At 45.2% G+C, this 27,150-nt stretch overlaps 1 protein-coding gene, 8 non-coding genes and 2 pseudogenes across 18 annotated transcripts in view; all 11 read right to left on the minus strand.

The window, feature by feature from the left end:
* The window catches only part of LOC127944872 (uncharacterized), a 352,827-nt gene that overhangs the window by 266,388 nt on the left and 59,289 nt on the right, over positions 1-27,150 (minus strand). Inside the window, exons 1-2 of one of the 10 annotated variants that reach the window (XM_052541257.1) lie at positions 14,203-14,342; positions 12,509-12,635 (exon numbers count right to left, since the gene is read on the minus strand). The exons of 6 other annotated variants lie outside the window; for them this stretch is intronic. The gene's annotated coding sequence lies outside the window, so the exon portion shown is untranslated. Of the gene's footprint in view, positions 1-12,508; positions 12,636-14,202; positions 14,343-27,150 lie in introns of those variants that run through there. 3 more of the 10 variants (XM_052541250.1, XM_052541247.1, XM_052541256.1) reach the window with 3 other exon arrangements.
* Positions 234-397, minus strand: LOC127945393 (U1 spliceosomal RNA). The gene has a single exon (XR_008150727.1). It is a non-coding gene; the product is annotated as a U1 spliceosomal RNA (small nuclear RNA).
* LOC127945491 (U2 spliceosomal RNA) lies at positions 772-962 on the minus strand. Its single transcript, XR_008150822.1, has one exon. It is a non-coding gene; the product is annotated as a U2 spliceosomal RNA (small nuclear RNA).
* Positions 4,042-4,205, minus strand: LOC127945394 (U1 spliceosomal RNA). The gene has a single exon (XR_008150729.1). It is a non-coding gene; the product is annotated as a U1 spliceosomal RNA (small nuclear RNA).
* On the minus strand, positions 4,580-4,770 carry LOC127945493 (U2 spliceosomal RNA). Its single transcript, XR_008150824.1, has one exon. It is a non-coding gene; the product is annotated as a U2 spliceosomal RNA (small nuclear RNA).
* On the minus strand, positions 7,258-7,421 carry LOC127945247 (U1 spliceosomal RNA). Its single transcript, XR_008150593.1, has one exon. It is a non-coding gene; the product is annotated as a U1 spliceosomal RNA (small nuclear RNA).
* Positions 7,796-7,972, minus strand: LOC127945601 (uncharacterized; annotated as a pseudogene).
* LOC127945395 (U1 spliceosomal RNA) lies at positions 22,408-22,571 on the minus strand. Its single transcript, XR_008150730.1, has one exon. It is a non-coding gene; the product is annotated as a U1 spliceosomal RNA (small nuclear RNA).
* On the minus strand, positions 22,946-23,136 carry LOC127945494 (U2 spliceosomal RNA). The gene has a single exon (XR_008150825.1). It is a non-coding gene; the product is annotated as a U2 spliceosomal RNA (small nuclear RNA).
* LOC127945248 (U1 spliceosomal RNA) lies at positions 25,624-25,787 on the minus strand. Its single transcript, XR_008150594.1, has one exon. It is a non-coding gene; the product is annotated as a U1 spliceosomal RNA (small nuclear RNA).
* On the minus strand, positions 26,162-26,338 carry LOC127945602 (uncharacterized; annotated as a pseudogene).

The raw sequence follows: 27,150 nt of genomic DNA on the forward strand, positions 1-27,150 counted from the left end.
ACAACATGGAGACAGTTACAGCTAGGCTGCAGTCAGTCCAATCTACTTTCAAAGTAAGGTCTGCGCTATGTTCGAACTAAACTACCCACCAGGGTCCGATTTTTCAAGAGCGCAAGTGACTTTGTTTCACAGGCGCACAACACATATCTCGCATGTGACAGAACTCCCCATTCTGAAAGGAAAATAAATAAAAAACTGTAAAAACCTCTTCTGCTTTGTTTCACCAACAATTTCAGGGGAGAGCGCGAACGCAGTCCCCCACTACCATAAATTATGCAGTCGAGATTCCCGCATTTGGGGAATTCGCAGGGGTCAGCATGGCCGGAGTGCAATAGACAAGCCTCGCCCTGGGTGAACCGCCTTCTTGATCATGGTGTCTCCCCTGCCAGGTAAGTATGAAGGCCCAGGCGGTCAGCCAGAGGTCTGATTTGCATCTCTACCATCCTCACCAACGGTTAGCCCTCCGCCCCCCCTCCGGGAAAGGAAGGACGGGTGCCTTCCGTTACTGGCCTGGAAACTGCCAAGCTCATGGGCCGGTGCTTCCCAACGCCAGTTTTAGATGACTCTCTTTAAACAAACACACCTGATTCGATGCGTCACCTCGTCTGTGAAAGACTTCAAGACCTCAGGTGGGTGCATCGTTAGTGGAAGAGTCCAAGACCCCAGGTGGACACATCAGGAAAAAAGTTTGCAATAAACCACAGCATCTGCAATGGCAGCTCTCATTCCTTGTTCTGCTATTCGACACAATAAATGGCAATCCCCAAAAAGGGAAAGCACACCGTTCCTGGAGACACTGCAATACCAGGCCGATGCATGGAGTGGACGGAGCAAGCCCCGGCTCCAGCTCCGTGATCTAAAAATCCATTTAATATGTAGTCCCCGGATGGGGGACGTATCAGATATTAAACTGATAAGAACAGATACTACACTTGATCTTAGCCAAAAGGCCGAGAAGCGATGCTGCTAAGACGCAGCAGGGAGGAAGCCGGACACGGCGATGCCCATCTCGGCTTTGGTAAGTTTTGGGAGACCTAAAAACGCTGGGGGATGGTACCCTGATAGCACACATACATCTAGGAGACGTCTATTTGACATATGAATTTACATCTGCAAGATGTAGTTTTAAGGCTGTTTGCTCATCTGCAATACGTCTATTGGACGTCTCCTTTTAGCAGTGTTTGGAAGGTTACTTTGGAAATGTAATAGGTTACAGATTACAAGTTACCCTGTTTAAAATGTTATAGTAGTATAACTTTTTCAATTACTTTATTAAAGTAATGTAACTAATTACCTTTGAGTACTTTTAGATTACTTTTCTAAATTTGTGAAAATTAAATAATAATAAATAAAAACATATACATCAACTCAAATACAGTTATCTAATAAGCATGTGTCATTCCTGTATAATAAACTCCTGAAACATTGGTGTTTTTTTAAACTGCTGTCTCTTTGTATATGATATGATAGGTAAAATGCATGACGTGACACAGAGCAGTTCTAGAAATGATGTTTATGTGCTCATGTACTCCTATATTGAGGCGGCAGAGGCTGACAACACTGCAAGCTTCAGTAGGCCTATTTGTATTAAATGAAACTGCATGTTTTTGCCATTAATTTACAGGAAGGGCGGACTGGGAAAAACAAAAAATTCTGTTAAAATTCTGGAAATTATTAGGGCGTATGTCTCAGAACAGTCAGTGCAATTTGGGAAAGAAATCAGTGAAATCTGTATGTGGATGTGTGTAAATATTCAAATGTAATTGCCTTTGTAATCGTTAAAAATTTCATAAGTAACTTTAATTTAATTACTAATTTTTTCTTCGTAACTGTAACTAATTACAGTTACATTCATTTTGTAATTAAATTACGTAATGCTGTTACATGTAACTAGTTACTCCCCAACACTGCCTTTTAGATGTCAGATAGATGTCAATTAGATGTCTTTTAGATGTTTATGATTTAGAAGGTATATAAAACTGACATCTGAAAGGCGTATGTCAGACGTTTGTAGATGGCAGATGCTTTCCAGATCAACATTTCTTTAACAGACATCTTGCAGACGTAAGTGTGCTATCTGGGTAGTACCCTCCCCTGTCTACAACGTCACCGGGCCTCGTCCCGATCGGCCTGACGGAAAGTACGGCATGGCTCGTAACTCCCAAACGGTTGGTCGCAGAGCCACGTGCCTTATGTCACCGGAATCCTTGGCTCGAGCCGAACGAGACGCAGGTCTCAGATTGGCCCGTCGCTCTGACGAAATTTTCGGGTATTTTGGATTTTGTCGAAAACCTTCTTTTGCAACCTGGCGCCAGGTATTTGGCCCAGTCCCACCCAAATCAGCACAGAAAGCTTCTCTGGAGTCTGAGTGTCAATAATCATCCAAAAATAGAGGAAATTTCCATTCACCTTGGCGAGGGGACCTCAAAACGTGCTAAGGTGGCGTGTCCGAGGTGGCTCGAATGGCTATAACTCCAGGAAGGAGTGAGATCCCTTCACCCAAATCGGCACACCTGTGCAGGGGCTCAGTCCGAGGCCAGGTGAAAAGGGACGCGGCGACAGGCCACTAGGTGGCGCCGTAAGCTGAAAAATAGGGAAAATGTAATGTAAATGGACAATCAAACAAAGATGAAAACACCTGCAACACTGCGGGATGGTAGTACCCTCCCCTGTCTGCAACGTCACCGGGCCTTGTCCCGATCGGCCTGACGGTGGAACTGCAGCGACGGAAAGTACGGCATCGCTCGTAACTCCCAAACGGTTGGTCGCAGAGCCACGTGCCTTATGTCACCGGAATCCTTGGCTCGAGCCGAACGAGACGCAGGTCTCAGATTGGCCCGTCGCTCTGACGAAATTTTCGGGTATTTTGGATTTTGTCGAAAACCTTCTTTTGCAACCTGGCGCCAGGTATTTGGCCCAGTCCCACCCAAATCAGCACAGAAAGCTTCTCTGGAGTCTGAGTGTCAATAATCATCCAAAAATAGAGGAAATTTCCATTCACCTTGGCGAGGGGACCTCAAAACGTGCTAAGGTGGCGTGTCCGAGGTGGCTCGAATGGCTATAACTCCAGGAAGGAGTGAGATCCCTTCACCCAAATCGGCACACCTGTGCAGGGGCTCAGTCCGAGGCCAGGTGAAAAGGGACGCGGCGACAGGCCACTAGGTGGCGCCGTAAGCTGAAAAATAGGGAAAATGTAATGTAAATGGACAATCAAACAAAGATGAAAACACCTGCAACACTGCGGGATGGTAGTACCCTCCCCTGTCTGCAACGTCACCGGGCCTTGTCCCGATCGGCCTGACGGTGGAACTGCAGCGACGGAAAGTACGGCATCGCTCGTAACTCCCAAACGGTTGGTCGCAGAGCCACGTGCCTTATGTCACCGGAATCCTTGGCTCGAGCCGAACGAGACGCAGGTCTCAGATTGGCCCGTCGCTCTGACGGAATTTTCGGGTATTTTGGATTTTGTCGAAAACCTTCTTTTGCAACCTGGCGCCAGGTATTTGGCCCAGTCCCACCCAAATCAGCACAGAAAGCTTCTCTGGAGTCTGACTGTCAATAATCATCCAAAAAAATAGGAAATTTCCATTCACCTTGGCGAGGGGACCTCAAAGCGTGCTAAGGTGGCGTGTCCGAGGTGGCTCGAATGGCTATAACTCCAGGAAGGAGTGAGATCCCTTCACCCAAATCGGCACACCTGTGCAGGGGCTCAGTCCGAGGCCAGGTGAAAAAGGGCGCGGCGACAGGCCACTAGGTGTCGCTGTAAGCGACAACAAAATTAATACGAATCGAAAAAAAGGACAACCAAACAACATGGAGACAGTTACAGCTAGGCTGCAGTCAGTCCAATCTACTTTCAAAGTAAGGTCTGCGCTATGTTCGAACTAAACTACCCACCAGGGTCCGATTTTTCAAGAGCGCAAGTGACTTTGTTTCACAGGCGCACAACACATATCTCGCATGTGACAGAACTCCCCATTCTGAAAGGAAAATAAATAAAAAACTGTAAAAACCTCTTCTGCTTTGTTTCACCAACAATTTCAGGGGAGAGCGCGAACGCAGTCCCCCACTACCATAAATTATGCAGTCGAGATTCCCGCATTTGGGGAATTCGCAGGGGTCAGCATGGCCGGAGTGCAATAGACAAGCCTCGCCCTGGGTGAACCGCCTTCTTGATCATGGTGTCTCCCCTGCCAGGTAAGTATGAAGGCCCAGGCGGTCAGCCAGAGGTCTGATTTGCATCTCTACCATCCTCACCAACGGTTAGCCCTCCGCCCCCCCTCCGGGAAAGGAAGGACGGGTGCCTTCCGTTACTGGCCTGGAAACTGCCAAGCTCATGGGCCGGTGCTTCCCAACGCCAGTTTTAGATGACTCTCTTTAAACAAACACACCTGATTCGATGCGTCACCTCGTCTGTGAAAGACTTCAAGACCTCAGGTGGGTGCATCGTTAGTGGAAGAGTCCAAGACCCCAGGTGGACACATCAGGAAAAAAGTTTGCAATAAACCACAGCATCTGCAATGGCAGCTCTCATTCCTTGTTCTGCTATTCGACACAATAAATGGCAATCCCCAAAAAGGGAAAGCACACCGTTCCTGGAGACACTGCAATACCAGGCCGATGCATGGAGTGGACGGAGCAAGCCCCGGCTCCAGCTCCGTGATCTAAAAATCCATTTAATATGTAGTCCCCGGATGGGGGACGTATCAGATATTAAACTGATAAGAACAGATACTACACTTGATCTTAGCCAAAAGGCCGAGAAGCGATGCTGCTAAGACGCAGCAGGGAGGAAGCCGGACACGGCGATGCCCATCTCGGCTTTGGTAAGTTTTGGGAGACCTAAAAACGCTGGGGGATGGTACCCTGATAGCACACATACATCTAGGAGACGTCTATTTGACATATGAATTTACATCTGCAAGATGTAGTTTTAAGGCTGTTTGCTCATCTGCAATACGTCTATTGGACGTCTCCTTTTAGCAGTGTTTGGAAGGTTACTTTGGAAATGTAATAGGTTACAGATTACAAGTTACCCTGTTTAAAATGTTATAGTAGTATAACTTTTTCAATTACTTTATTAAAGTAATGTAACTAATTACCTTTGAGTACTTTTAGATTACTTTTCTAAATTTGTGAAAATTAAATAATAATAAATAAAAACATATACATCAACTCAAATACAGTTATCTAATAAGCATGTGTCATTCCTGTATAATAAACTCCTGAAACATTGGTGTTTTTTTAAACTGCTGTCTCTTTGTATATGATATGATAGGTAAAATGCATGACGTGACACAGAGCAGTTCTAGAAATGATGTTTATGTGCTCATGTACTCCTATATTGAGGCGGCAGAGGCTGACAACACTGCAAGCTTCAGTAGGCCTATTTGTATTAAATGAAACTGCATGTTTTTGCCATTAATTTACAGGAAGGGCGGACTGGGAAAAACAAAAAATTCTGTTAAAATTCTGGAAATTATTAGGGCGTATGTCTCAGAACAGTCAGTGCAATTTGGGAAAGAAATCAGTGAAATCTGTATGTGGATGTGTGTAAATATTCAAATGTAATTGCCTTTGTAATCGTTAAAAATTTCATAAGTAACTTTAATTTAATTACTAATTTTTTCTTCGTAACTGTAACTAATTACAGTTACATTCATTTTGTAATTAAATTACGTAATGCTGTTACATGTAACTAGTTACTCCCCAACACTGCCTTTTAGATGTCAGATAGATGTCAATTAGATGTCTTTTAGATGTTTATGATTTAGAAGGTATATAAAACTGACATCTGAAAGGCGTATGTCAGACGTTTGTAGATGGCAGATGCTTTCCAGATCAACATTTCTTTAACAGACATCTTGCAGACGTAAGTGTGCTATCTGGGTAGTACCCTCCCCTGTCTACAACGTCACCGGGCCTCGTCCCGATCGGCCTGACGGAAAGTACGGCATGGCTCGTAACTCCCAAACGGTTGGTCGCAGAGCCACGTGCCTTATGTCACCGGAATCCTTGGCTCGAGCCGAACGAGACGCAGGTCTCAGATTGGCCCGTCGCTCTGACGAAATTTTCGGGTATTTTGGATTTTGTCGAAAACCTTCTTTTGCAACCTGGCGCCAGGTATTTGGCCCAGTCCCACCCAAATCAGCACAGAAAGCTTCTCTGGAGTCTGACTGTCAATAATCATCCAAAAAAATAGGAAATTTCCATTCACCTTGGCGAGGGGACCTCAAAGCGTGCTAAGGTGGCGTGTCCGAGGTGGCTCGAATGGCTATAACTCCAGGAAGGAGTGAGATCCCTTCACCCAAATCGGCACACCTGTGCAGGGGCTCAGTCCGAGGCCAGGTGAAAAGGGACGCGGCGACAGGCCACTAGGTGGCGCCGTAAGCTGAAAAATAGGGAAAATGTAATGTAAATGGACAATCAAACAAAGATGAAAACACCTGCAACACTGCGGGATGGTAGTACCCTCCCCTGTCTGCAACGTCACCGGGCCTTGTCCCGATCGACCTGACGGTGGAACTGCAGCGACGGAAAGTACGGCATCGCTCGTAACTCCCAAACGGTTGGTCGCAGAGCCACGTGCCTTATGTCACCAGAATCCTTGGCTCGAGCCGAACGAGACGCAGGTCTCAGATTGGCCCGTCGCTCTGACGAAATTTTCGGGTATTTTGGATTTTGTCGAAAACCTTCTTTTGCAACCTGGCGCCAGGTATTTGGCCCAGTCCCACCCAAATCAGCACAGAAAGCTTCTCTGGAGTCTGACTGTCAATAATCATCCAAAAAAATAGGAAATTTCCATTCACCTTGGCGAGGGGACCTCAAAGCGTGCTAAGGTGGCGTGTCCGAGGTGGCTCGAATGGCTATAACTCCAGGAAGGAGTGAGATCCCTTCACCCAAATCGGCACACCTGTGCAGGGGCTCAGTCCGAGGCCAGGTGAAAAAGGGCGCGGCGACAGGCCACTAGGTGTCGCTGTAAGCGACAACAAAATTAATACGAATCGAAAAAAAGGACAACCAAACAACATGGAGACAGTTACAGCTAGGCTGCAGTCAGTCCAATCTACTTTCAAAGTAAGGTCTGCGCTATGTTCGAACTAAACTACCCACCAGGGTCCGATTTTTCAAGAGCGCAAGTGACTTTGTTTCACAGGCGCACAACACATATCTCGCATGTGACAGAACTCCCCATTCTGAAAGGAAAATAAATAAAAAACTGTAAAAACCTCTTCTGCTTTGTTTCACCAACAATTTCAGGGGAGAGCGCGAACGCAGTCCCCCACTACCATAAATTATGCAGTCGAGATTCCCGCATTTGGGGAATTCGCAGGGGTCAGCATGGCCGGAGTGCAATGGACAAGCCTCGCCCTGGGTGAACCGCCTTCTTGATCATGGTGTCTCCCCTGCCAGGTAAGTATGAAGGCCCAGGCGGTCAGCCAGAGGTCTGATTTGCATCTCTACCATCCTCACCAACGGTTAGCCCTCCGCCCCCCCTCCGGGAAAGGAAGGACGGGTGCCTTCCGTTACTGGCCTGGAAACTGCCAAGCTCATGGGCCGGTGCTTCCCAACGCCAGTTTTAGATGACTCTCTTTAAACAAACACACCTGATTCGATGCGTCACCTCGTCTGTGAAAGACTTCAAGACCTCAGGTGGGTGCATCGTTAGTGGAAGAGTCCAAGACCCCAGGTGGACACATCAGGAAAAAAGTTTGCAATAAACCACAGCATCTGCAATGGCAGCTCTCATTCCTTGTTCTGCTATTCGACACAATAAATGGCAATCCCCAAAAAGGGAAAGCACACCGTTCCTGGAGACACTGCAATACCAGGCCGATGCATGGAGTGGACGGAGCAAGCCCCGGCTCCAGCTCCGTGATCTAAAAATCCATTTAATATGTAGTCCCCGGATGGGGGACGTATCAGATATTAAACTGATAAGAACAGATTTTTTTCTTTTGAAAAATTTTATTGTCACAATACATTTTGGTTACATGCACACATTTGTTTTGTTAAAACACATTATACAATGGTTGTTGTTGTTGTTTTTGTTGTTGTTGTTTAATGCACAGGATAATTTTTAAATTAATTAATACACAAATAAAAACATTTTGTATTGAGTGTGTTTTTTGTTGTTGTTTGTGTGTCTGTAGTGCTAGAGAAAATAAAAAATAAAAAACAGTGTTATTAAAATCAAAAGACAGGTTTAAAAACGTTCTCTTCTGTTGTGCAAAAACGGGTATGTCCTTTAAAGAAAAAAGATTAAACCATCAGCTCAGTTCCTCAAAACCAGTCCCAGAGGCCTGACCCTTCTGGGCCCAGAGGAGATCCTCTTAAACCGAGGCACCGCTGTCCCACTTCAGGTGTTTGGGGGCATCTACGGGCAGTCAGGGCTCGTGGCTATGGGGACCTTTCCCGTGTAGCTCTGACCCTCCACATCCGAATGGCGACATGCGGTGTACTCCTGCAGCCTTGATTTGGCTAGCTGGATGGTGGCGTGCAGGGACCCCTGCATGCGCTTCCCTACCAGTAGGTTTCTGGAGGTCCATATGGCGTCTTGGATGCAGAGGATGGTAAGCCATAGCTTAGGGGGTGTTTTTGCTGGCATTTGTTTTTGGCTCACCCCTCCTCTCCCCATTGGGTAGTCTGGGACCCCCCCTACTGGTAGGTACGGGAATTGCTGGGGGCCAGCTGTCGCCCACAGGTCCCTCACAGCGCTGCACTCCCATAAGGCGTGCCTCACGGTCTCGGGGGCGCCACATCCGGACCGCGGGCAGATGGGGTTCTTTGACATGCCTCGGGAGTGCATCACGGCCCTGACCGGTGATAAGAACAGATTTTTTTCTTTCGAAAAAGTTTTATTGTCACCATTTACATTTTTTCCATTTGCATTTTTTCTTTTTCACACACCATTTTCTTTTTAATCACACATTAAAACAAGCAATATAATATATAATAAATACACATGGTAAAATGAAAGAAACAATCATTGTTAAAAAGCATTTGATTAAAACCACAGTGTTTTGCTTGTTTTTAAAAGTCCATTATTGAGGTGTGTTTAAAAGGTGCGGTCAGTTCCAAAAGTAAAATACAAATTTTTTAAAAAAGCAAACAAGCCTCGTATATATATATGTTAATAAAACCTCTTTCATGATAAAACAATGAAAAACACCAATTAAAAATCATCTATTGTGCAAGACCGGGGGTGAGTCCTTATCAAGTGGGTCATCACCCCACTCTCCAGAACAGGGACATGAGATGCTACTTTATGGACTCAGCGGAGATCCCCTCTCCTCCGGCCCGCTGGCCCGCTGTTCCCGTAGCCAGAGTGGTGAGGGTGCATCTACGGGCGGCCAGGGTCGGTGCCTGCCGGGACCCTCTCCGTGCGACCCCGGCCCCCCCGTCCGAATATCGTCGTCCGGTACCCCTGCAGCATTGATGTTACCTTTAGCTCGCATGCATGGAGGGTTACCGTAACGCGCTTCCCCACCAGCAGGTTTCTGGTGGCCCAGATGGCATCCTTGATGACGTTGAGGGTGAGCCAGAGCGAGGTAAATTTCTGTGCCGTCAAGTCCTTCAAGCCCCGGCCCACCCCAAGGATGGCGAGCTGGTACCCGAACTGGGCCCCACCCGCTGGTAGGCACGGGAAATACAGGGGGCCGGTCTTGGCCCACAGGTCCCGCGCAGTGCTGCACTCCCAGAGCAGGTGGTGGACGGTCTCCGGGGAATTGCAGCCGGACCGCGGGCAGATGGGGTTCTTGGCCATGCCTCTGGAGTGCATAACCGCCCTGACCGGGAGGATCTCATGAGCCACCATCCACGATAAGTCCTTGTGCCTGTTCTGGGGAGCGGGGTGAGCCGCGTTCCGCCAAACCTGTTTGGCCTCACTTGGTGTGAGGCCCGGAACTGGACTCACCGGTTCCCGGTCCTGCACAACAGAGATGAGAGACTTGTGTTGAGTTAAAATGGTGACATCTTCACTCTCTAAAAGGTATTTCTTTAAAAACTTTTTTATAAAACTGTACTCTTTGGGCAAGTTAAAAGACACTGGGGTTTTCAAGTCCACTGGTAAAATTTTCAGTGTTCGTAGGTAAGACCCCATCCAGAATCGCGCCATTGCAGCCGTCTTGTTTTCTTTGGATGGGGTCGTGGCATAACTAATGTGCAGGGCGGTGAAGCGGCTGCCTAAAAACAGGTGGGGGTCTGGGAGGCCTTTTCCACCGTTCTCCGGCCTTTTCTTGATGGTCTCCCTCTTCAGGCGCTCCCACTTGGACCCCCACAGGAAGTAAAACACCGCCCTCTCCAGTTTCCCCAGGAACCACCGAGGGGGGCTAAAAACAGAACAGACAAGTAAAATCAGAGGTAAAATCACAGATTTAAAAATTAAAACCTTGCCTTCCATCGTCATCTGTCTTAGTCCCCAAAACCCCAGTCTTTTCCTAACTTTCCCTAACAAGTCAGTCCAGTTTTCCCGTCCACCCCCGTCTTTATCAAATTTAACTCCTAAAATCTTAAAATCGTTGTCTTTAAAAACCAAATCAAGTCCTCCTGTGTCCACGTCTCCCCACGGCCCGAAGAGCTGGGCCTCGGACTTGTTTCTATTGAGTTTGGCGCCCGAGGCCCGACCGTACCAGTCAGTCAAGTCCAGTGCTCTTCGTATTGATAAAACGTCTGTGGCTAAAAGAGTTACGTCATCCATATATAAAACACAGGTCGCCGTCAGTCCCCCCATCCCAGGAACGTCCAGTCCTTTGATCCATTTGTCCCTTCTCAAGATCTGTGCCAGTGGCTCGATGCAAGCCACATACAGAAGAGGAGATAAAGGACATCCCTGACGGACACCACTGTGTATGTCCACAGCTTTGGAAAGATGCCCATTTATTAGAATTTTGCTGACTATTCCCTTGTACAGCAGTCCCACCCAGGCTATAAACCTCTTTGGAAGCCCCATTTTCTCCAGAACCTGGAAGAGGTACTGGTGCGAGACTCGATCAAATGCTTTTTCAAAATCTAAATTTAGGACTACTAGCCGAATATTTCTGTCTCTCGCGTAACAGATGGCGTCTCTAATCAGCACTAGGTTGTCTGTTATCTTTCTTCCGGGCACAGCACAAGCTTGATCCGGGTGGATCACGTCCTCTAAAACAGTCGACATGCGTGTTGCTAAAATCTTACTAAAAAGTTTACAATCAAAATTTAAAAGCGTGATTGGTCGCCAGTTTTTCAAGTCAGTCTTGTCTCCTTTCTTATATAATAATGAAACTATCCCTACTCTAAAGCTGTCAGGAAGTCTGTCAAGAGTCTCAAATTCTTTAAAAACGGTCAACAGTTCGTGTGCTAAAATGTCCCAGAAAGTCAGATAAAATTCAAAGGGAAGTCCGTCAATGCCAGGGGACTTCCCTTTTTTAAAATGTTTTAAAGCTTTCTGAATTTCTAAAACTGTAAAATCCTGGGATAAAAGCACATCTGGGCTCTTTACCTTTTTATTTAAAAAGGTTAAAACTTCCTCTAAAACCCCATTATGAGCCTCTTTTGCACTATATAAATTATTATAAAAGTTTTCAGTTTCATTTAAAATCTCTTTTGTGCCGCTTGCTTCCCTCCCGGTAAAAGTCTTCAAAGCAGAGATTGACCCACCCCGTGTAATATTTTTTTTAAAAAAGTATCTTGTGCATTTCTCCCCTTCTTCTATTTCTCTTTCTTTACATCTTAAAATAACACCCCTACTCTGAACTTCGAATAAAACTGACATTTCTTTCTTGACTTCTTTTATCTCTTCTGTAAAATCCAATCCACTGTTTAAAAGGTTAAAATATCTCTGCAGTCTTTTTTGCAGCCCCATCATGTGTCTTCTTTCCCTGTTCTTTTTCCTTTTCCCTATATTTCTAAAAAACTGTCTTGTCCGGTCCTTAACCACTTCCCACCACTGTGCACGTGTATCATAAAAGTCTTGGAGGGTCTGCCATTGGCTGAACTGCTCCCTATACTCTCTAACCACTTCTTCATCCTCTAATAGGGAACAGTTCAGCTTCCACAGCCCTCCTCCTACCGTCACACCCATGGAAAGTGAAAGGGTGCAAGACAGTATCATGTGATCAGAAAAAAAGGGAGGGGTCAATGTTGCATCGGTTGGCGGGCAGTCCCTTGTAAAAACATAGTCAATTCGAGAGGCTCTGGTGCCATCACCACTGAACCAGGTGAAGCCCTCCTCTCTTTGATGCAGTTGTTTAAAACAGTCAACTAACTTAAAATCCTTGACTAAATTTTGCAATAAAACCGATGTCTTATCGACCTTAAAATCTTCTCCTACTCTCTTCCTATCTGTTTTGGATAAAACACAGTTAAAATCCCCTGCTACTATTAGGGGAGCCCTGCCTAACATGTGGGGCTGCAGGTCTTCTAAAAGCTCATATCTGTCATTTTTTTCTGTAAAACCATACACATTAAGAACCTTAAAATCCCTCCCTAAAAAAGTCAGGTTTGCTAAAAGAGCCCGCCCTTCCCTCACCACAGTGCTATCCTTCACCGTGATGTTTGAATTGTTGATTAAAATAGCGACACCGTCATTTTTGTTGAAGTTGGAGCCACTCCATATTGAGGGCCCCATGGTCCACATCTCCTCCAACTTTCTGTAACTATTTAAAAAGGGCAGAGCACACTCTTGCAGTAAAAACAAGTCTGACTTAAAACACTTTAAAAAGGATAAAATGCTCTGTGCTCGTAAGGTGGACCTCACACTTCTTACATTAATGGTAGAGATAGTGAGGGCCATGAGCAGTATGGTTAAAACAGTATGAGACATTTAAACAGAAGACAAAAAGACTACAAACATATACTTAAAATCATGTTTTATCTTGTTTCACCTGCCCTTCCTTTCTCACAGATGAACTGGGTCCTGGAGAGCAGGTGCTCGACGCCTCGGGTGCTACAGAGAAATCCTCTTGTAACTCCCTAGGCGACGATGTTCTTAGCTTGATGTGCAAAAAAGATACCTCATTTGGGGACTCTAGGGGCCACATGCGTTCTTGATCTTCCAAATCGGAACTATCAAGCCGCTGTGCTGCCCTAGCTTTTTTCTCCTCGGTTTCCACCAGAGGAGATCCCGCAGGTCTTTTTTGCACTTGAGCATTTGGGAGTGAACACTCAAATTCACTCCCACTGGATTCCTGTACCAACTCTGACACCGTTTGTAGGGAGGAGCTTGTTTCTCCCTCGGTCACTTCTCCTTCCGTGCCTTTTTCCATTTCAATATCTGACTCCGCCCCTATGGCCGCCCCACTTCCTCCTTCCTGCCCAATCCCTGAGGCTGGCTGGGAATTTGAAATTCCCGCCAAAACCTCAGGGACCGCCTCCTCTTTCCTTTCTTCGTTTGTTTGGTGCCAATGTGGGGCGGCCATTTTGAGCTTGTTGGCAAAACTTTTAGGGCAATCTCTGTAGAGGTGGTTTGAATCTCCACAAAGATTGCACCGCCTGCCATTGGTACACTGTTCAAACCCGTGACCAATTTCTTTGCACTTCCCACAAACTAATTCTTGGCATACATCGGCTAAGTGACCAAATTTCCCACATTTCCGACATAACTTAGGCATACCCTGGTAATGAATGTAGCCTCTGTTCTCTCCAAGCACAATCATGGAGGGCAGATGTTTCAGGCCCTGGTAGCCCCCAGCGTCCTCCCATTGTTTAATGGGGATTCGCCAGGAGCATGTCCAAATACCATCTTCATCTAGCACCTTGACTGGCTGGCCTCGAACAGTGCAAAATCTACCCAGCCACACACATATATCTTCACCAGTCACAGTTTCATTGAACATTCTGACAATCACAGTTTTAAGTGTGTTGTCAGAAAGTTTCTCCACCATAAACATAGAGAACTGGGATTTAACAGATTCAAACCTTTGCCAAAACTCACTTAGCAGGGAAGCAGTCTTAAAACTCAAATCAAAACCTTTGTTCAGAGGCAGAGTCATCAAACAATTCAGGTCTTCAGGCTTAAAATGTAAGGTCTTTTGAACAAGCTTTCTGGAAAAGTCCATGCGGGACATACCCAGAAGCTTTCCATCGACCTCCTTGAATATAAAACGCACGCTGTGGTGCCTCCGCATGCCGGCACGAGCAGCCGACATGGTGGAGGCACCACCAGCACGCAGCGGCTAAAACAAACAATAAATTAACTAAATAAATTAGATAAAACCTTCTTACCTTAAAAACAAGTAGATTCTCCGCAAAGCGAGTCGTCTCCAATTAAAAGCCGCTTGTCAATTTACCTCTTGGAGGATAGAGGACTCGTGCCACAAGCCACACACGAGCCTAAAGGTCCACCTAGAGGCGATCGCTGTCTCAACCGTGATAAGAACAGATTTTTTTTTTTTTTTTTTGAAAAATTTTATTGTCACAATACATTTTGGTTACATGCACACATTTGTTTTGTTAAAACACATTATACAATGGTTGTTGTTGTTGTTTTTGTTGTTGTTGTTTAATACACAGGATAATTTTTAAATTAATTAATACACAAATAAAAACATTTTGTATTGAGTGTGTTTTTTGTTGTTGTTGTGTGTCTGTAGTGCTAGAGGAAATAAAAAATAAAAACAGTGTTATTAAAATCAAAAGACAGGTTTAAAAACGTTCTCTTCTGTTGTGCAGAAACGGGTATGTCCTTTAAAGAAAAAAGATTAAACCATCAGCTCAGTTCCTCAAAACCAGTCCCAGAGGCCTGACCCTTCTGGGCCCAGAGGAGATCCTCTTAAACCGAGGCACCGCTGTCCCACTTCAGGTGTTTGGGGGCATCTACGGGCAGTCAGGGCTCGTGGCTATGGGGACCTTTCCCGTGTAGCTCTGACCCTCCACATCCGAATGGCGACATGCGGTGTACTCCTGCAGCCTTGATTTGGCTAGCTGGATGGTGGCGTGCAGGGACCCCTGCATGCGCTTCCCTACCAGTAGGTTTCTGGAGGTCCATATGGCGTCTTGGATGCAGAGGATGGTAAGCCATAGCTTAGGGGGTGTTTTTGCTGGCATTTGTTTTTGGCTCACCCCTCCTCTCCCCATTGGGTAGTCTGGGACCCCCCCTACTGGTAGGTACGGGAATTGCTGGGGGCCAGCTGTCGCCCACAGGTCCCTCACAGCGCTGCACTCCCATAAGGCGTGCCTCACGGTCTCGGGGGCGCCACATCCGGACCGCGGGCAGATGGGGTTCTTTGACATGCCTCGGGAGTGCATCACGGCCCTGACCGGGAGGATCTCATGGGCAACCATCCAAGCCAGGTCTCGGTGTCGGTTGTGAAGAGCTGAGTGGGACACATTCCGCCAAACGTTTTGGGCTTCACCTAGAGTGAGCCCGCGTACTGGACACACTTGTTCCCGTTCCTGCACAAGAGAGAGTATAGAGCGATGATTGGTTAAAACAGTCACACTTTCTTTTTCCAAATTAAATTTCTTTAAAAAGTTCTTTATGTGTGTGTATGCTGGGGGTTGGTCAAAGGCAACTGGCATTGTCAAGTCTGTCTGTACAATATTTTGGGTTCTTAAGTAGGACCCCATCCAAAACCGGGTCATGGCTCCTGTTTTGTCTTGTTTGGATGGGGTTCGGGCATATTTTATATGTAGTGCAGTATAAAAAGCTCCTAAAAACAAGTAGGGGTCTGGCACTCCTTTTCCTCCATTTTGGGGTGCTTTCTTCATGGTTGCTCTTTTGAGTCGCTCCCACTTAGACCCCCATAAAAAATAAAACATTGCACGTTCCAGAGATACAAGAAAGAGTCTGGGGGGAAAGAAAACAGAACACAGCAATAAAAACAGGGGTAAAATCACAGCTTTTATGATTAAAACCTTTCCTTCAAATGTCAAACGTCTCAGTCCCCAGAAACCTAGTTTTTTCCGCACTTTAACCATCACGTCATGCCAATTTCCACTCCCTCCCCCGTCTCTGTCAAACTTAATACCCAGTATTTTTAACTCTGTCCTTTTAAAAGTAGTGTCCAGTCCAGCGAGCTCACTAGGTTTCCAGGGACCGTAAAACTGTGCTTGTGTTTTATCTCGGTTCAGTCTGGCTCCCGATGCTTTCCCAAACCAGTCTGTCAGGTCCATAGTCCTCTGTGTTGATAAAACGTCAGTACATAAAAGGTTGACATCATCCATATATAAAACAGTCTTTGCAGTCAGTCCTCCAGTCCCGGGTATAGTCAGTCCACTGATCCATGTATCCCTTCTCAATACCTGCGCTAGGGGTTCGATGCAAGCCACATACAGGAGAGGAGATAACGGACAGCCCTGACGGACGCCGCTGCATATATTTATCGCTTTTGAGAGATTCCCGTTAACTAGGATTTTGCTGGTTATGTCTTTATACAGCAATCCCACCCAAGCTAAGAACCTCCTGGGAAACCCCATTTTTTCCAAAACTTGAAACAAGTAGTGGTGCGAGACTCGGTCGAATGCTTTTTCAAAGTCTAAATTTAAAACTATCAGCCGAATATTTCTGTCTCTCGCATAACAGATGGCGTCTCTTATCAGTACGAGGCTGTCTGTGATCTTTCTCCCAGGGACGGCGCAGGCTTGATCCGGGTGGATCAGATCTGCTAAAACTGTTGACATTCGTGTTGTTAAAAGTTTACTAAAAAGTTTACAATCAAAGTTTAAAAGGGTTATAGGACGCCAGTTTTTTAAATCTGTCTTGTCATCTTTTTTGTGTAGTAGGGTCATTATTCCTATCCTAAAACTGTCAGGGAGCTGGTCGATCTTGTCAAAGTCATTAAAAACAGCCAGTAAGTCTTGTCTTAAAATGTCCCAAAAGGTCAAATAAAATTCAAGAGGGAGTCCATCAACTCCAGGAGTTTTCCCTTTTTTGAATTTTTGAATACTTTTGTCTATCTCAGAAATGTTAAAATCCTTTGTCAGACTGGTATTTCCATTTATTGTTTTCTCTATGCTTGTTAAAATTTCGCTCAAAATGCTGTTGTCACTTGCCTTTTCTTCATAGAGTTCTTCATAAAAGCTTTCTATTACTGATAAAATATCCTTTGTGTCTGTCATTGTTTCTCCTTCTTTATTTCTTAATTTAAATATTGCTCTACCTCCATCAATAACTTTCTTAAAAAAGTATCTGCTGCATTTCTCGCCTTCCTCTATTTCCCTTTCTTTACTCCTGAAGAGAACACCTCTACTTTTAACCTCCGCTAATTCTGACATGTCTTTCTTAACTTCCTTAATTTCTTCGTTAAAATCAAAACCCTGGCTAAGAAGATAAAAGTAACGTTGTAGCCTCTTTTGCAGTCCCACCATTCGTCTTTTTTCTTTTAATTTTTTCTTTTTCCCTGCCCATCTAAAAAAAGTCTTGGTCTTTGCCTTTACCATCTCCCACCACTGTGCTCGTGAATCATAAAAGTCTTGTAAAGTCTGCCATTGGCTGTACTGCTCCCTGTAGTATGTTGTGATCTCTGGGTCTTCCAGCAGGGAGCAGTTCAGTTTCCATATCCCTCCACCTGTCGTCACACCTGTGGGAAAAGAAAGGGTGCAAGAAAGCATAGCGTGGTCTGAAAAGAAAACGGGCATTAGTTTAGCATCCACTGGTGTAAGGTCTCGCGTAAAGATATAGTCTATACGGGAGGCTTTAGTGCCATCACCACTAAACCAGGTGAATCCTTTTTCCCCAGGATGCATGGTTCTAAAACAGTCAGTCAATTTAAAATCCTTTATAATGTTCTGTAGTAAAATTGACGTTTTATCCATTTTAAAATCCTCTCTCTCCCCTTTTCTATCATTTTTACTTAAAATGCAATTAAAATCCCCTGCTAAAATAAATGGGGTCTTTCCTAAAAGGTGGGACTGCACGTCTTCTAAAAGGTCGTTCCTTTCATTTTTATCTGTAAAAGCATACATATTTAAAATATTAAAATCATGTCCTAAGAAGGACAGATTTATTAAAAGAGCTCTCCCATCTCTCACCACTGTGCTACCCTTCACCAAGAGCTGAGGATTTTTTATTAAAATGGCTACTCCATCGGCTCTGTTAAAATTTGATCCACTCCACACAGATACATGGGGCCATTGTTCTTCCCATCTCCTATAATTGGACATAAAAGGTAAAGCACATTCTTGTAAAAGCAGGATATCGCTATTTTGGGTTTGTAAAAAGGATAAAACCATTTGAGCTCTCAACTGTGACCTCACACTTCTTACATTTAAGGTGGAGAGTGTGAGTGTCATGATAAAAACAGTTAAAAATGATAAATACAACATTTTAGAAGACATAAATAACTAAAATTTCAATTAAAAAAGATATCTGTATCTTGTGAAACCAGCTCTTCTTCTTTTCCCCTATTTGGGGAATCCGGAGATTGAAGCTGTTTCCCCCTTGAGGTAGCCCTAGGGGTTGATGTTTGGAGTTCTATTGACAAGAAAGATATTTCGTTTGGGGAACCGAGTGGGAAAACCCGGTTCAGATCCCCTGATGAGGAGGAATCTGATCGCAATCCCACTCTATCTCTTTTCTCATTCTTCTCCTCAATGGGAGATCGGGCAATCCTTTTTTTCCCTCTCAATATAACTCCTGGAAGATCATTACTTACCTCTATCTCTTGTTTCTCCTCCACTACCTTTTCCTGTTCTTGTTCACTATCCTCCTCCTTGCTCTGTTCATTTGACTCCTTTTCTTTCTCTATTAGGGATTGGTGGAGTTCCATCTCCTCATTTCCGTCTGCTCCAATAGTGTGGTTTGGCGGGAAATTTGAAGTTTGCTCCGCCCCCCCTCTCTCCTTACCTCTGTTATCAATTTTCTCTCCACCAACCCCAGGGTTTGGCGGGAGATTTGAATTTAGCTCCACCTCCTCATTGGCCTGTTGTACTCGCTCCTCAACCGCCATTTTGTCTGATTTAACTTTGTTGGCAAACGATTTGGGGCAATCTCTGTAGAGATGAGACAAGTCTCCACAAAGATTACACTTTCTGCCATTTGGACATTCTTCAAAGGAATGTCCAATTTCTCTACACTTGTTACAAAAGAGTTTCTGGCATGCTTCAAGAAGATGCCCAAACTCCCCACATCGCCGGCAGAGTTTGGGCATTCCCTGGTAGTGGATGTAGCCCCTGTTTTCTCCCAGAACTATCATTTGTGGTAAATGCCTCAGACCTTGGAAGCCCTGTGGGTCTTCCCATTGCTTAATGGGGACCCTCCAGGAACAATTCCAAATACCGTCTTCATCATAAACCTTCATAGCCTGGCCCCTTACAGTGCAAAATCTACCCAGCCATGTGCAAATGTCTTCTCCATTCACAGTCTCATTGAACATTCTAACGATAACCATTTTTTGTGTGTTATCAGTTAGTTTCTCAACTTTAAACATGGAAAACTGGGTCTTGTGTGTGTCAAAGCGCTGCCAGAACTCATTTAACAGTGCTGCATTTTTAAAACTCACATCGAAGCCTTTGTTAAAAGGCAGGGTTAGAATGCAATTTAAATCAGCAGGATTAAAACCTAGAAGTTTTTGCATAAGTTTCCTCGAAAAATCCAACCTTGACATTTCCATTAACTTTCCATCTTTTTCTAAAAAAAGGAACCTAGTGCTGTGGTGCCTCCGCATGCCGGCACGAGCAGCCGACATGTTGGAGGCACCAACAGCTAAAAGGAATCAAACAAACTAAAAAATTACCACAGCAATAAAAACAACGTAAAACAGGAAATAACTTACCTTAAGACCAGTTTCTCAATAAAAAAAAAAACTCCTCCTAAAAAACAAGCACAACACAATATGAAAGACAATAAATAGTAAAAAAAGTATGCCAGATGCAATACAATATACCTCTCGGGAGGTGTAGGACGTGCTATGGTAGAGCACAACCTAAAAACCTCCAAGAGGCGATCGCAGTCTCTTCCTTTAAGCCAGACACTTGATCTTAGCCAAAAGGCCGAGAAGCGATGCTGCTAAGACGCAGCAGGGAGGAAGCCGGACACGGCGATGCCCATCTCGGCTTTGGTAAGTTTTGGGAGACCTAAAAACGCTGGGGGATGGTACCCTGATAGCACACATACATCTAGGAGACGTCTATTTGACATATGAATTTACATCTGCAAGATGTAGTTTTAAGGCTGTTTGCTCATCTGCAATACGTCTATTGGACGTCTCCTTTTAGCAGTGTTTGGAAGGTTACTTTGGAAATGTAATAGGTTACAGATTACAAGTTACCCTGTTTAAAATGTTATAGTAGTATAACTTTTTCAATTACTTTATTAAAGTAATGTAACTAATTACTTTTGAGTACTTTTAGATTACTTTTCTAAATTTGTGAAAATTAAATAATAATAAATAAAAACATATACATCAACTCAAATACAGTTATCTAATAAGCATGTGTCATTCCTGTATAATAAACTCCTGAAACATTGGTGTTTTTTTAAACTGCTGTCTCTTTGTATATGATATGATAGGTAAAATGCATGACGTGACACAGAGCAGTTCTAGAAATGATGTTTATGTGCTCATGTACTCCTATATTGAGGCGGCAGAGGCTGACAACACTGCAAGCTTCAGTAGGCCTATTTGTATTAAATGAAACTGCATGTTTTTGCCATTAATTTACAGGAAGGGCGGACTGGGAAAAACAAAAAATTCTGTTAAAATTCTGGAAATTATTAGGGCGTATGTCTCAGAACAGTCAGTGCAATTTGGGAAAGAAATCAGTGAAATCTGTATGTGGATGTGTGTAAATATTCAAATGTAATTGCCTTTGTAATCGTTAAAAATTTCATAAGTAACTTTAATTTAATTACTAATTTTTTCTTCGTAACTGTAACTAATTACAGTTACATTCATTTTGTAATTAAATTACGTAATGCTGTTACATGTAACTAGTTACTCCCCAACACTGCCTTTTAGATGTCAGATAGATGTCAATTAGATGTCTTTTAGATGTTTATGATTTAGAAGGTATATAAAACTGACATCTGAAAGGCGTATGTCAGACGTTTGTAGATGGCAGATGCTTTCCAGATCAACATTTCTTTAACAGACATCTTGCAGACGTAAGTGTGCTATCTGGGTAGTACCCTCCCCTGTCTACAACGTCACCGGGCCTCGTCCCGATCGGCCTGACGGAAAGTACGGCATGGCTCGTAACTCCCAAACGGTTGGTCGCAGAGCCACGTGCCTTATGTCACCGGAATCCTTGGCTCGAGCCGAACGAGACGCAGGTCTCAGATTGGCCCGTCGCTCTGACGAAATTTTCGGGTATTTTGGATTTTGTCGAAAACCTTCTTTTGCAACCTGGCGCCAGGTATTTGGCCCAGTCCCACCCAAATCAGCACAGAAAGCTTCTCTGGAGTCTGAGTGTCAATAATCATCCAAAAATAGAGGAAATTTCCATTCACCTTGGCGAGGGGACCTCAAAACGTGCTAAGGTGGCGTGTCCGAGGTGGCTCGAATGGCTATAACTCCAGGAAGGAGTGAGATCCCTTCACCCAAATCGGCACACCTGTGCAGGGGCTCAGTCCGAGGCCAGGTGAAAAGGGACGCGGCGACAGGCCACTAGGTGGCGCCGTAAGCTGAAAAATAGGGAAAATGTAATGTAAATGGACAATCAAACAAAGATGAAAACACCTGCAACACTGCGGGATGGTAGTACCCTCCCCTGTCTGCAACGTCACCGGGCCTTGTCCCGATCGGCCTGACGGTGGAACTGCAGCGACGGAAAGTACGGCATCGCTCGTAACTCCCAAACGGTTGGTCGCAGAGCCACGTGCCTTATGTCACCGGAATCCTTGGCTCGAGCCGAACGAGACGCAGGTCTCAGATTGGCCCGTCGCTCTGACGAAATTTTCGGGTATTTTGGATTTTGTCGAAAACCTTCTTTTGCAACCTGGCGCCAGGTATTTGGCCCAGTCCCACCCAAATCAGCACAGAAAGCTTCTCTGGAGTCTGACTGTCAATAATCATCCAAAAAAATAGGAAATTTCCATTCACCTTGGCGAGGGGACCTCAAAGCGTGCTAAGGTGGCGTGTCCGAGGTGGCTCGAATGGCTATAACTCCAGGAAGGAGTGAGATCCCTTCACCCAAATCGGCACACCTGTGCAGGGGCTCAGTCCGAGGCCAGGTGAAAAAGGGCGCGGCGACAGGCCACTAGGTGTCGCTGTAAGCGACAACAAAATTAATACGAATCGAAAAAAAGGACAACCAAACAACATGGAGACAGTTACAGCTAGGCTGCAGTCAGTCCAATCTACTTTCAAAGTAAGGTCTGCGCTATGTTCGAACTAAACTACCCACCAGGGTCCGATTTTTCAAGAGCGCAAGTGACTTTGTTTCACAGGCGCACAACACATATCTCGCATGTGACAGAACTCCCCATTCTGAAAGGAAAATAAATAAAAAACTGTAAAAACCTCTTCTGCTTTGTTTCACCAACAATTTCAGGGGAGAGCGCGAACGCAGTCCCCCACTACCATAAATTATGCAGTCGAGATTCCCGCATTTGGGGAATTCGCAGGGGTCAGCATGGCCGGAGTGCAATAGACAAGCCTCGCCCTGGGTGAACCGCCTTCTTGATCATGGTGTCTCCCCTGCCAGGTAAGTATGAAGGCCCAGGCGGTCAGCCAGAGGTCTGATTTGCATCTCTACCATCCTCACCAACGGTTAGCCCTCCGCCCCCCCTCCGGGAAAGGAAGGACGGGTGCCTTCCGTTACTGGCCTGGAAACTGCCAAGCTCATGGGCCGGTGCTTCCCAACGCCAGTTTTAGATGACTCTCTTTAAACAAACACACCTGATTCGATGCGTCACCTCGTCTGTGAAAGACTTCAAGACCTCAGGTGGGTGCATCGTTAGTGGAAGAGTCCAAGACCCCAGGTGGACACATCAGGAAAAAAGTTTGCAATAAACCACAGCATCTGCAATGGCAGCTCTCATTCCTTGTTCTGCTATTCGACACAATAAATGGCAATCCCCAAAAAGGGAAAGCACACCGTTCCTGGAGACACTGCAATACCAGGCCGATGCATGGAGTGGACGGAGCAAGCCCCGGCTCCAGCTCCGTGATCTAAAAATCCATTTAATATGTAGTCCCCGGATGGGGGACGTATCAGATATTAAACTGATAAGAACAGATACTACACTTGATCTTAGCCAAAAGGCCGAGAAGCGATGCTGCTAAGACGCAGCAGGGAGGAAGCCGGACACGGCGATGCCCATCTCGGCTTTGGTAAGTTTTGGGAGACCTAAAAACGCTGGGGGATGGTACCCTGATAGCACACATACATCTAGGAGACGTCTATTTGACATATGAATTTACATCTGCAAGATGTAGTTTTAAGGCTGTTTGCTCATCTGCAATACGTCTATTGGACGTCTCCTTTTAGCAGTGTTTGGAAGGTTACTTTGGAAATGTAATAGGTTACAGATTACAAGTTACCCTGTTTAAAATGTTATAGTAGTATAACTTTTTCAATTACTTTATTAAAGTAATGTAACTAATTACCTTTGAGTACTTTTAGATTACTTTTCTAAATTTGTGAAAATTAAATAATAATAAATAAAAACATATACATCAACTCAAATACAGTTATCTAATAAGCATGTGTCATTCCTGTATAATAAACTCCTGAAACATTGGTGTTTTTTTAAACTGCTGTCTCTTTGTATATGATATGATAGGTAAAATGCATGACGTGACACAGAGCAGTTCTAGAAATGATGTTTATGTGCTCATGTACTCCTATATTGAGGCGGCAGAGGCTGACAACACTGCAAGCTTCAGTAGGCCTATTTGTATTAAATGAAACTGCATGTTTTTGCCATTAATTTACAGGAAGGGCGGACTGGGAAAAACAAAAAATTCTGTTAAAATTCTGGAAATTATTAGGGCGTATGTCTCAGAACAGTCAGTGCAATTTGGGAAAGAAATCAGTGAAATCTGTATGTGGATGTGTGTAAATATTCAAATGTAATTGCCTTTGTAATCGTTAAAAATTTCATAAGTAACTTTAATTTAATTACTAATTTTTTCTTCGTAACTGTAACTAATTACAGTTACATTCATTTTGTAATTAAATTACGTAATGCTGTTACATGTAACTAGTTACTCCCCAACACTGCCTTTTAGATGTCAGATAGATGTCAATTAGATGTCTTTTAGATGTTTATGATTTAGAAGGTATATAAAACTGACATCTGAAAGGCGTATGTCAGACGTTTGTAGATGGCAGATGCTTTCCAGATCAACATTTCTTTAACAGACATCTTGCAGACGTAAGTGTGCTATCTGGGTAGTACCCTCCCCTGTCTACAACGTCACCGGGCCTCGTCCCGATCGGCCTGACGGAAAGTACGGCATGGCTCGTAACTCCCAAACGGTTGGTCGCAGAGCCACGTGCCTTATGTCACCGGAATCCTTGGCTCGAGCCGAACGAGACGCAGGTCTCAGATTGGCCCGTCGCTCTGACGAAATTTTCGGGTATTTTGGATTTTGTCGAAAACCTTCTTTTGCAACCTGGCGCCAGGTATTTGGCCCAGTCCCACCCAAATCAGCACAGAAAGCTTCTCTGGAGTCTGACTGTCAATAATCATCCAAAAAAATAGGAAATTTCCATTCACCTTGGCGAGGGGACCTCAAAGCGTGCTAAGGTGGCGTGTCCGAGGTGGCTCGAATGGCTATAACTCCAGGAAGGAGTGAGATCCCTTCACCCAAATCGGCACACCTGTGCAGGGGCTCAGTCCGAGGCCAGGTGAAAAGGGACGCGGCGACAGGCCACTAGGTGGCGCCGTAAGCTGAAAAATAGGGAAAATGTAATGTAAATGGACAATCAAACAAAGATGAAAACACCTGCAACACTGCGGGATGGTAGTACCCTCCCCTGTCTGCAACGTCACCGGGCCTTGTCCCGATCGACCTGACGGTGGAACTGCAGCGACGGAAAGTACGGCATCGCTCGTAACTCCCAAACGGTTGGTCGCAGAGCCACGTGCCTTATGTCACCAGAATCCTTGGCTCGAGCCGAACGAGACGCAGGTCTCAGATTGGCCCGTCGCTCTGACGAAATTTTCGGGTATTTTGGATTTTGTCGAAAACCTTCTTTTGCAACCTGGCGCCAGGTATTTGGCCCAGTCCCACCCAAATCAGCACAGAAAGCTTCTCTGGAGTCTGACTGTCAATAATCATCCAAAAAAATAGGAAATTTCCATTCACCTTGGCGAGGGGACCTCAAAGCGTGCTAAGGTGGCGTGTCCGAGGTGGCTCGAATGGCTATAACTCCAGGAAGGAGTGAGATCCCTTCACCCAAATCGGCACACCTGTGCAGGGGCTCAGTCCGAGGCCAGGTGAAAAAGGGCGCGGCGACAGGCCACTAGGTGTCGCTGTAAGCGACAACAAAATTAATACGAATCGAAAAAAAGGACAACCAAACAACATGGAGACAGTTACAGCTAGGCTGCAGTCAGTCCAATCTACTTTCAAAGTAAGGTCTGCGCTATGTTCGAACTAAACTACCCACCAGGGTCCGATTTTTCAAGAGCGCAAGTGACTTTGTTTCACAGGCGCACAACACATATCTCGCATGTGACAGAACTCCCCATTCTGAAAGGAAAATAAATAAAAAACTGTAAAAACCTCTTCTGCTTTGTTTCACCAACAATTTCAGGGGAGAGCGCGAACGCAGTCCCCCACTACCATAAATTATGCAGTCGAGATTCCCGCATTTGGGGAATTCGCAGGGGTCAGCATGGCCGGAGTGCAATGGACAAGCCTCGCCCTGGGTGAACCGCCTTCTTGATCATGGTGTCTCCCCTGCCAGGTAAGTATGAAGGCCCAGGCGGTCAGCCAGAGGTCTGATTTGCATCTCTACCATCCTCACCAACGGTTAGCCCTCCGCCCCCCCTCCGGGAAAGGAAGGACGGGTGCCTTCCGTTACTGGCCTGGAAACTGCCAAGCTCATGGGCCGGTGCTTCCCAACGCCAGTTTTAGATGACTCTCTTTAAACAAACACACCTGATTCGATGCGTCACCTCGTCTGTGAAAGACTTCAAGACCTCAGGTGGGTGCATCGTTAGTGGAAGAGTCCAAGACCCCAGGTGGACACATCAGGAAAAAAGTTTGCAATAAACCACAGCATCTGCAATGGCAGCTCTCATTCCTTGTTCTGCTATTCGACACAATAAATGGCAATCCCCAAAAAGGGAAAGCACACCGTTCCTGGAGACACTGCAATACCAGGCCGATGCATGGAGTGGACGGAGCAAGCCCCGGCTCCAGCTCCGTGATCTAAAAATCCATTTAATATGTAGTCCCCGGATGGGGGACGTATCAGATATTAAACTGATAAGAACAGATTTTTTTCTTTTGAAAAATTTTATTGTCACAATACATTTTGGTTACATGCACACATTTGTTTTGTTAAAACACATTATACAATGGTTGTTGTTGTTGTTTTTGTTGTTGTTGTTTAATGCACAGGATAATTTTTAAATTAATTAATACACAAATAAAAACATTTTGTATTGAGTGTGTTTTTTGTTGTTGTTTGTGTGTCTGTAGTGCTAGAGAAAATAAAAAATAAAAAACAGTGTTATTAAAATCAAAAGACAGGTTTAAAAACGTTCTCTTCTGTTGTGCAAAAACGGGTATGTCCTTTAAAGAAAAAAGATTAAACCATCAGCTCAGTTCCTCAAAACCAGTCCCAGAGGCCTGACCCTTCTGGGCCCAGAGGAGATCCTCTTAAACCGAGGCACCGCTGTCCCACTTCAGGTGTTTGGGGGCATCTACGGGCAGTCAGGGCTCGTGGCTATGGGGACCTTTCCCGTGTAGCTCTGACCCTCCACATCCGAATGGCGACATGCGGTGTACTCCTGCAGCCTTGATTTGGCTAGCTGGATGGTGGCGTGCAGGGACCCCTGCATGCGCTTCCCTACCAGTAGGTTTCTGGAGGTCCATATGGCGTCTTGGATGCAGAGGATGGTAAGCCATAGCTTAGGGGGTGTTTTTGCTGGCATTTGTTTTTGGCTCACCCCTCCTCTCCCCATTGGGTAGTCTGGGACCCCCCCTACTGGTAGGTACGGGAATTGCTGGGGGCCAGCTGTCGCCCACAGGTCCCTCACAGCGCTGCACTCCCATAAGGCGTGCCTCACGGTCTCGGGGGCGCCACATCCGGACCGCGGGCAGATGGGGT

This window comes from Carassius gibelio, chromosome A23 (assembly GCF_023724105.1).
Source record: "Carassius gibelio isolate Cgi1373 ecotype wild population from Czech Republic chromosome A23, carGib1.2-hapl.c, whole genome shotgun sequence".
In the NCBI taxonomy this organism is placed as follows: domain Eukaryota; kingdom Metazoa; phylum Chordata; class Actinopteri; order Cypriniformes; family Cyprinidae; genus Carassius; species Carassius gibelio.